Source organism: Salvelinus alpinus, chromosome 7 (genome assembly GCF_045679555.1).
Source record: "Salvelinus alpinus chromosome 7, SLU_Salpinus.1, whole genome shotgun sequence".
Lineage (NCBI taxonomy): Eukaryota > Metazoa > Chordata > Actinopteri > Salmoniformes > Salmonidae > Salvelinus > Salvelinus alpinus.
In genome coordinates this window covers 28,805,298-28,816,296 of record NC_092092.1, presented here as the reverse complement: position 1 = coordinate 28,816,296, position 10,999 = coordinate 28,805,298, and positions in this window count along the sequence as shown.

Below are 10,999 nucleotides of genomic sequence, written 5' to 3'. Positions count from 1 at the left end.
AATACAGATATGCATCTGTTGGTCACAGATCAGAAAACCAGTCAGTATCTGGTGTAACCACCACTTGCCCCATGCAGTGCGACACATCTCCTTCACATAGAGTTGATCAGGCTGTTGATTTTGGCCTGTGGAATATTGTCCCACTCCTCTTCAATGGCTGTGCGAAGTTGGTGGATATTGGCCGGAACTTGAACACGCTGTCGTACACGTCAATCCAGAGCATCCCAAACATGCTCAATGGGTGACATGTCTGTTGAGTATGCAGGCCATGGAACAACTGGGAAATGTTCAGCTTCCAGAAATTTTCCCCAGATCCTTGTGATATGGGGCTGTGTATTATGATGCTGAAACATGAGCTGATGGCGGCAGATGAATGGCACGACAATGGGCCTCAGGATCTCGTCCCGGTATCTCTGTGCATTCAAATTACCATCGATAAAAAGCAATTGTGTTTGTTGTCTGTAGCTTATGCCTGCCCATACCAAAACCCCACCGCCACCATGGGGCACTGTGTTCACAACATTGACATCAGCAAACCACCCGACCCCACATCTGCCATCTGCCTTGTACAGTTGAAACCGGGATTTTTCCTGTGAAGAGCACACTTCTACAGTGTGCCACTGGCCATCAAAGTGAGCATTTGCCCAATGAAGTCAGTTACGACGCTGAACTGCAGTCAGGTCAAGACCATGGTGAGTACGATGAGCACGCAGATGAGCTTCCCTGAGATGGTTTCTGACAGTTCGTGCAGAAATTCTTCGGTTGTGCAAACCCACAGTTTCATTTGTTGTCCTGGTGGCTGGTCTTAGGTTAAGAAGCCAGACGTGAAGGTCCTGGGCTGGCGTGGCTACACGTGGTCTGCGGATGTGTGGCCGGTTGGACATACTGCCAAGTCCTCTAAAACGACGTTGGAGGTGGCTTATTGTAGAGAAATGATCATTCAATTATCTGGCAACAACTCTGGTGGACATTCCTGCAATCAGCATGCCAATTGCACGCTGCCTCAAAACTTAAGTTACAAGCTTGGCACGCCTCTTTTTGGGGAGTTTCTCCCATTCTTTTCTGTAGATCCTCTGAAGCTCTGTCAGGTTGGATGGGGAGCATCGCTGCACAACTATTTTCAGGTCTCTCCAGAGATTTTCGATCGGGTTCAAGTCTGGGCTCTAGCTGGGCCACCCAAGAACATTCAGAGACTAGTTCAATATTGGTTTCATCAGACCAGAGAATCTTGTTTCTCATGGTCTGAGAGTCCTGTTACGGCTAGACGTTCGACAACATCCGGTGAAATTGCACAGCGCGAAATTCAAATTAAATTATTAGAAATATTTAACTTTCATAAAATCACAAGTGCAATACACCAAATCAAAGCTTAACTTCTTGTTAATCCAGCCACCGTGTCAGATTTCAAAAAGGCTTTACGGCGAAAGCAAACAATGCGATTATCTGAGGACACAAAACTCAGAAATAACGATATAATTCATGCCATACCTTTGAAGATCTTCTTCTGTTGGCACTCCAAAATGTCCCATAAACATCACAAATGGTCCTTTTGTTCGATAAATTCCGACGTTATATCCCCAAAATGTCAATTTATTTGGCGTGTTTGATTCAGAAAAACACCGGTTCCAACTCGCCCAACATCACTACAAATTATCTAAAAAGTTACCTGTACACTTGGTCTAAACATTTCAAACAACTTTCCTAATTCAACTTTAGGTATTTTAAAACGTAAATAATCGATAAAATTTAAGACGGAATATACTGTGTTCAATAGCGGATAAAATTAAAGTGGAGCGAGCCCCAGGTCGCGCGCCCCAAACAAAACAGTCCACTTGGCTCGACACCCAGAAAGGAAAGGGCTACTTCTTCATTACTCAAAAGAAAAACATCAACCAATTTCTAAAGACTGTTGACATCTAGTGGAAGCCATAGGAACTGCAACCAGATGCCTCAGAAATCTAGATTCCCATAGAAAACCAATTGAAAACACAGTCACCCAAAAAAAACCATTTCCTTGATGGTTTGTCCTCGGGGTTTCGCCTGCCAAATAAGTTCTGTTATACTCACAGACATCATTCTAACAGTTTTAGAAACTTTAGAGTGTTTCCTATCCAAATCTACCAATTATATGCATATCCTAGCTTCTGGGCCTGAGTAGCAGGCAGTTTACTTTGGGCACGCTTTTCATCCGGAAGTGAAAATAGTGCCCCCCAGCCCGAAGAGGATTTATTAATTAAGTGACTTTTGGCAAAATCCAAGTGAGCTATCATGGGCCTTTTCCTGAGGAGGGGCTTCCGTCTGGCCACTCTACCATATTGATTGGTGGAGTACAGAGATGGTTGTCCTTCTGAATGGTTCTCCCATTTCCACAGAGGAACTCCGGAGCTCTGTCAGAGTGACCATTGGGTTCTTGGTCTCCTCCCTGAACAAAGGCCCTTTCCCTCGATTGCTCAGTTTGGCCAGCTCTAGGAAGAGTTTCGGTGGTTCCAAACTACTTCCATTTAAGAATGATGGAGGCCACTGTGATCTTGGGGACCTTCAATACTGCAGAAATGTTTTGTAACTCTTCCCCAGATCTGTGCCTCGACACAGTCCTGTCTCAGAGCTCTTGGACAATTCTTTCGATCTCATGGTTTGGTTTTTGCTCTGCCATGCACTGTCAACTGTGGGACCTTATATAGACAGGTGTGTGCCTTTCCAAATCATGTCCAATCAATTGAATTTACCACAGGTGGATTCCAATCAAGTTGTTGAAACATCTCAAGGATGATCAATGGAAACAGGATGCACCTGAGCTCAATTTCGAGTCTCCATAGCAAAGGGTCTGAATACTTATGTAAATAAGGTATTTTATTTTATTTGTGGCGAAAAATCTAAAAACCTGTTTTTGCTTTGTCATTATGGGGTGTTGTGTGTAGATTGATGAGGGAAATAATCTAGTTTTAATAAAGCCTGTAACAAAACAAAATGTGGAAAAAATCAAGGGGCCTGAATACTTTCCTAATGCACTGTATATGATTGCGGCAGACCCTGGGGGGCTGTGCTGTTGAAGTGGCTCCAGGAGAACGGAAGCAGGCCCCCAGGAGTGGTGAACGGAAGCAGGCTCCGCTGTAAACTGAGGGCCAGGTGGAAGTCAGTTTACCTAGGAGAGGGAAGGAGAGAGAGAGAATTAAAAGTGCCCATTTGTTTTACTTGAATGTTATTCTAGTATTGTGATGCACTGTACGACTATAAATTGTGCCATCATGTTCCGTTTGATATTCTTATTTTATGAGTGAGTGAATGAATGTCTGGACTGGGCATGGTGATATTTGAACTCCGACCTTTTCAGCCTCAGGTCGTTGCGACAGCAGATGGTTTTACAGGAATGGCCCTTGGAGTACGGGTCTTTCCTGTAGTCTGGAGACACAGTTCAAAAGCACTGAGTTCAGAAGTTAGAACAGCAGACATGACAATACAGTACATCCACTCAGCTAAATGATCCATCTTCCTCGTGAGGTTGAATAATTGAATCTCTATCTGAATTCTCATTCTAATTATAGGGATAGTTTGAGCAGACCGGAATGAAAGGCTAGTTTTTTACAGCCAGATTACAGCTGCAGCAAAAGCCTACAGACACTACAGGCCTGGTGTTGCCTGCATCTGCCTAAGTATAAATGGACTAGCGTTACCAGCCCAAGTCTGATAAAAAATAATATACTGTAGCAGCACTCACTGTTGTATCTCAATGATGTGCTTGAGGGAGGCGAGGTCTTTAACCCTGGCCTGGTCCCTGCGGAAGATCTTGGCTCATGGACAGAGATCGTAGGAGAAGTCCTCTCCACGCTTCCTCCACATCACCCCATAGCCACTCTGGTTGTAGATGTCTTCATGGAAGGGCACGTTGTAGGATGGTCAGTAGTCTAGTGGAGGGACCAGGGGAAAGGCAATAATAATGTAGAAAGGGTGAAGTAGGGACATATCAGATGCTGAAAGACAGATTGATTAATTGACAGATGTATTCATTTATGTCATACAACTATTGGTACCCAGCTGACATGGGCTTATAGGACACTATTATTTCTTGAAGTAATATGCACACAAAACGTTATTTTACGATATAAATGCATAGATAAGAATCATGGCAAGTACAGCTGCCATTTAATCACATTTATACAAACAATACATTTCTCCTACTCCCCAGGCTTAGAAATTAAATTGAGCAACATATCAGTTTGCCATTCATATAATTAAATTTGGGAGAAGCAGATGAAGTTCATTCCAATAAGATTTTATTAATCCCAGAGGGTCAATTAGCATGGCATAAAACCCATCAGATACCACCAGTTTAGCTTTATATAATTCAAAGGACTGACATGACTGTCTTTTACCCTGTCGCAGGGCCTGTGTCAAGGCAGAGTGTAGCGTCAGCCCTGGTATCTACTACACCACTGTCTGAGCCCCGGCCCTTATATTCCCCACCAACGACACCCTGCTCAGGTCAAACACTGGTTGTTATAGGTTTCTGAGGAGGGAGGGAGTGGGGGAGGGCAGGAGGGGAAATGTAATTGTGTTATTAGTTGTGGTAACTTGGTTTGTTGTTTATTATCTACTGGTTATTACAAGTCCTTGAAAGACAGGAGAAACTAGTCACCTCCTTAAATACAGCATGTAATGGCTTGGGACTGTGGGGAACACATGCACTACACAGGAGCATGCGGATACCCATAAAAAGTCAAAAGAGGGTATTTTGAATTAGGCACTGATGAGCAGAGTTCTCACATATATGATCATGTGCACATCTCAGGTGTCAGTCAGAGTGTACTTTCTGGTTATTTTAGGTTCCAGAGACAGAGAGGCTATGGCCAGTCAGTCCCCTCAGTGAGAACAAGCTGTACTGTTCCTCCTAAGCAACACGTTATGTTGTCTCCTGCTGCAGTGGCTCTATTAACAGAGACCGATTACAGTACACCACAGAGAACATGACAGCTCTGTCATCTGTGGTCAGGGCCTTAGGCGATACATCACAAATCTGGTCAGTACCGTACTCCACCATTTATCATACTATGCAACAATCAATTCAAGACAAACTATTTACAGTTATTACACAGAAATCATGTAATCATTAACATGTACAGTAGCACACAAATCACAAGATATATCCCCACACCTCCCCACACCACACCTAAACACAAGCTCATAGGTTATTCATGCATGTACAGGTTGTACATGAGGGGAGAAGAGGGCATGGAGGGGTAGGGGAGGGGAGAGGACATGTGGTCGTAATATAGCCTACCATCCCTTACACCATAGTGTAGGGAGAAGAGAAGGTGGGCTAATGGCAAGGACATATGTGGGGTGTAAAATTCCTAGCACCACATTGTAATTAAACATCTCATTATAATGTAGAAGGTTTCAGTCCCAAAGAGACTGTGGTAAGCCTGTGCACAGAAGGGCTTAGGAAAAGCGGAAAGAGGGATTCAATTCCTAGCACCCAGAGTGTATTTTAGTCCTTTTTAATGTAAAGTGTTTCTGCACTGAGAGTGAGATAACATTCCCTGCTTAGCTCTAAAAATAGCACTTTTAAGCCACTTCAGTTTTAATGGTGGTGGGGCCTGTAAGAGAATTTGTATGACAAGGAACAGGGACGATGGCAAATCTTCGATAACGACATCACTTAACCTCCTTGACTTGAAAATGAGAAACCAGGCTACCAGTTTATGCACCTTCCGGTGCAGTTGCATATACACTTAACAAAAATATAAATGCAACATGTAAAGTGTTGGTCCTATGTTTCATGTGCTGAAATAAAAGAGCCCAGAAATGTTCCATACATACAAAAAGCTTATTTCTCTCAAATTTTGTGCACAAATTTGTTTACATCCCTGTTACTGAAAGTGTCTCCTTTGCCAAAATAATCCATCCACCTGACAAGTGGGACATATCAAGAAGCTGATTAAACAGGATGATCATTACATAGGTGCACAGTTTTGAGGGAGCGTGCAATTGGCATGCTGACTGCAGGAATGTCCACCAGAGCTGTTCCCAGACCATGTGTTGTGTGGGCGAGCGGTTTGCTGATGTCAACGTTGTGAACAGAGTGCCCCATGATAGCGTGGGGTTATGGTATGGGTAGGCATAAGCTATTGAAAACGAACACAATTGTATTTTATCAATGGCAATTTGAATGCACCGTGACGAGATCCTGTGGCCCATTGTCGTGCCATTCATCTGCCGCCATCACCTCACGTTTCAGCATGATAATGCACGGCCCCATATCGCAAGGATCTGTACAAAATTCCTGGAAGCTGAATATGTCCCAGTTGTTCCATGGTCAGAATACTTACCAGAAGTCACCCATTCAGCATGTTTGGGATGCTCTGGATTAGAGGTCGACCGATTATGATTTTTCAACGCCGATACCGATACCGGTTATTGGAGGACCAAAAAGCCGATACCGATTAATCTGCCGATTTTTAAAATGTATTTGTAATAATGATGTCACGCCCTGACCTTAGTTATCTTTGTTTTCTTTATTATTTTGGTTAGGTCAGTGTGACGAGGGTGGTATGTGTGTTTTTGTCTTGTCTAGGGTTTTGGGTATGTCTAGGTGTGTGTGTGTAGTCTAGGCATTATGTAGGTCTATGGTGGCCTAGATTGGTTCCCAATCAGAGGCAGCTGTTTATCGTTGTCTCTGATTGGGGATCCTATTTAGGTTGCCATTTTCCAGTTTGGTTTGTGGGTGATTGTCTATGTGATATTGCATGTTTGCACTCAGTGTTATAGCGGTCACGTTCATTTTGTATTCTTTGTTAAGTGTTCTTCATTATTAAAAGGGAAGAATGTATTCTAATCACGCTGCGCCTTGGTCTCCTCACTACGACGTTCGTGACAAATGACAATTACAACAATACTGAATGAACACTTATTTTAACTTAATATAATACATAAATAAAATCAATTTAGCCTCAAATAAATAATGAAACATGTTCAATTTGGTTTAAATAATGCAAAAACAAAGTGTTGGAGAAGAAAGTAAAAGTGCAATATGTGCCATGTAAGAAAGCTAACGTTTAAGTTCCTTGCTCAGAACATGAGAACATATGAAAGCTGGTGGTTCCTTTTAACATGAGTCTTCAATTTTCCGAGGTAAGATGTTTTAGGTTGTAGTTATTATAGGAATTATAGGACTATTTCTCTCTATACCATTTGTATTTCATTAACCTTTGACTATTGGATGTTCTTATAGGCACTTTAGTATTGCCAGTGTAACAGTATAGCTTCCATCCCTCTCCTCGCTCCTACCTGGGCTCGAACCAGGAACACAACGACAACAGCCACCCTCGAAGCAGCGTTACCCATGCAGAGCAAGGGGAATAACTACTCCAAGTCTCAGAGCGAGTGACGTTTGAAACGCTATTAGCGCGCACCCCGCTAACCAGCTAGCCATTTCACATCGGTTACACCAGCCTAATCTCGGGAGTTGATAGGCTTGAAGCACAGCGAAGAGCTTCTGGCAAAACGCAGGAAAGTGCTGTTTGAATGAATGCTTACGAGCCTGCTGCTGCCTACCACCGCTCAGTCAGACTGCTCTATCAAATCATAGACTTAGTTATAACATAATAACACACAGAAATACGAGCCTTAGGTCATTAATATGGTCGAATCCGGAAACTATCATCTCGAAAACAAGACGTTTATTCTTTCAGTGAAATACGGAACCGTTCCGTATTTTATCTAACGGGTGGCATCCATAAGTCTAAATATTCCTGTTACATTGCACAACCTTCAATGTTATGTCATAATTACGTAAAATTCTGGCAAATTAGGCGGCCCAAACTGTTGCATATACACTGACTCTGCGTGCAATGAACGCAAGAGAAGTGACACAATTTCACCTGGTTAATATTGCCTGCTAACCTGGATTTCCTTTAGCTAAATATGCAGGTTTAAAAATATATACTTCTGTGTATTGATTTTAAGAAAGGCATTGATGTTTATGGTTAGGTACACCTTGGAGCAACGATACGCACCGCATCGATTATATGCAACGCAGGACACGCTAGATAAACTAGTAATATCATCAACCATATGTAGTTAACTAGTGATTATGATTGATTGATTGTTTTTTATAAGATTAATGCTAGCTAGCAACTTACCTTGGCTTCTACTGCATTCGCGTAACAGGCAGGCTCCTCGTGGAGTGCAATGTAATCAGGTGGTTAGAGCGTTGGACTAGTTAACTGTAAGGTTGCAAGATTGAATCCCCCGAGCTGACAAGGTAAAAAGCTGTCGTTCTGCCCCTGAACAAGGTAGTTAACGAACCGTTCCTAGGCCGTCATTGAAAATAAGAACGGGTTCTTAACTTCTCTAGGGTAGGGGGCAGCATTCGGAATTTTGGATGAAATGCATGCCCAAATTAAACTGCCTGCTTCTCGGGCCCAGAAGATATGATATGCATATAACTGGTAGATTTGGATAGACAACACTCTAACGGTTCCAAAACTGTTAAAATAGTGTTTGTGAGTATAACAGAACTGATTTGGCAGGCGAAAACCTGAGAAAAATCCATTCAGGAAGTAGTTTTTTTGTTTTTGTAGTTTTCTATTCAATGCCATTACAGTATCCATTGACTTAGGACTCAAATTGCAGTTTCTATGCCTTCCACTAGATGTCAACAGTCTTTAGAAATTGTTTCAGGCTTGTACCCTGAAAAATTAGGAAGTAAGAGCAGTCTGAATGAGTGGACCTTAAAGTGTCACAGAGCTTTTTCATGCGCCCGACCGAGAGAGTGCCTTTCTTGTTTACCTTTTAAATTGACAACGTTATTGTCCGGTTCAAATATTATTGATTATTTAGGCTAAAAACAACCTGAAGGTTGAATATAAACATCGTTTGACATGTTTCTATGAACTTTACGGATACAATTTGGATTTTTTTGTCTTCCTGTTTTGACTGCGTTTGAGCCTGTGGATTACTGAAGAAAACGCGCAAACAAAACTCAGGTTTTTGGATATAAAGAGACTTTATCGAACAAAAGGAACATTTATTGAGTAAATGAATGTCTGCTGAGTGCAACCATATGAAGATCATCAAAGGTAAGGGATTAATTTTATCTCTATTTCTGACTTGTGTAACTGTTCTACTTGGCTGGTTACTGTTTGTAATGATTTGTCTAGTGGGCTATGTTCTCAAATAATCGTCCGGTATGCTTTCGCCATAAAGCATTTTTTAAATCTGACACCGTGGTTGGATTCACAAGAAGTTCATCTTTAAACCTATGTACTTTAAACCTCTACTCTGGATCAACGGGTACGACAGCGTGTTCTAGTTTCCGCCAATATCAATCAACTTCGCACAGCCATTGAAGAGGAGTGGGACAACATACCACATGCCATAATTAACAGCCTGATCAACTCTATGCGAAGGAAATGTGTCACACTGCATGAAGCAAATGGTGATCACACTAGATACTAACTGGTTTTATGATCCACGCCCTTACCTTTAAAAAAAAACCCGAAAGGTACTGTATCTATGACCAACAGATGCATATCTGTATTTCCAGTATTTCTATTCATTAGGGATCCCCATTAGCTGCTGCCAAGGCCAAACACATTAAGGCACTTACGTTACATATAAAACAAAAGATAAAACAGTATCTCATATAACATTATTACACCACTACATATCTACAATACAAAATGTATAATACCACCATACAACAATAGTACAATGTGCATGTGTATAGAGTGTGTGTGCTAGTGCTTGTGTGCGTATGCTGTGTGTCTGTACCTTTGTGTGTGTCTCTTCACAGTCCCTGCTGTTCCATAAGGTGTATTTGTATCTGTTTTTTAAAATCTGATTCTACTGCTTGCATCAGTTACCTGATGTGGAATAGAGTTCCATGTAGTCATTGCTCTGTTTAGTATTGTGCGCCTCCCATTGTCACGTTTACTCCCGCTCCCCCTCTCCGTGGCACAACGTCGCCAGTTTTCATCATACGCACACCTGCCACCATCGTTACGTGCACCTGCACCTCATGACACTCACCTGGACTCCATCATCTTCCTGATTACCTCCCCTATATCTGTCACTCCCTTTGGTTCTTTCCCCAGGCGTTATTGACTCTGTTTCTGTTTCATGTCTGTACGCTATTCGTGTTTCTTGTGTTGTTCCATGTTTTATTTATTATTACATTTTCACTCCCTGTACTTGCTTCCCAACTCAGAGCGTACATGTTACACCCATAGTCTGTTCTGGACTTGGGGATTGTGAAGAGACCTCTGGTGGCTGGTCTTGTGGGGGTATGCATGGTTGTCCGAGCTGTGTGCCAGTAGTTTAAACAGACAGCTCTGTGCATTCAGCTTGTCAACACTTCTTACAAAAACAAGCAGTGATGAAGTCACTCTCCTTCACAATGAGCCATGAGAGATTGACATACATATCATTAATATTAGCTCTCTGTGTACTTTTAAGGGCCAGCCGTGCTGCCCTGTTCTGAGCCTATTGTAATTTATCTAAGTCCCTCTTTGTGGTACATGACCACACAATTGAACAGTTGTGTCGATTTAGTTGAGGCTTAGGGTTTAGTGAATGGTTGGTCCCAAATACAATGCCTCTAGTTTTTGAAATATTTAGGACTAACTTATTCTTTGCCACCAATTCTGAAACTAACACCAGTGATTTCTTAAGTGTTGCAGTCATTTCAGTCGCTGTATGCCACTGGCTTTATTCAAAGCCAGTGGCATGTTGCTAGTAAAAATTGAAAAAAGTAAGGGGCCTAGACAGCTGCCCTGGGGAATTCCTGATTCTACCTGGATTATGTTGGAGAGGCTTCCATTAAAGAACACCCTCATTGTTCTGTTAGACAAGTAACTCTTTAGCCACAATATAGCATGGGGTGTATAGCCATAAGACATATGTTTTTCCAGCAACAGACTACGATCGATAACGTCAAAAGCAGCACTGAACTCTAACATAACAATCTTTTCATCATCAATTTCACTCAGCCAATCATCAG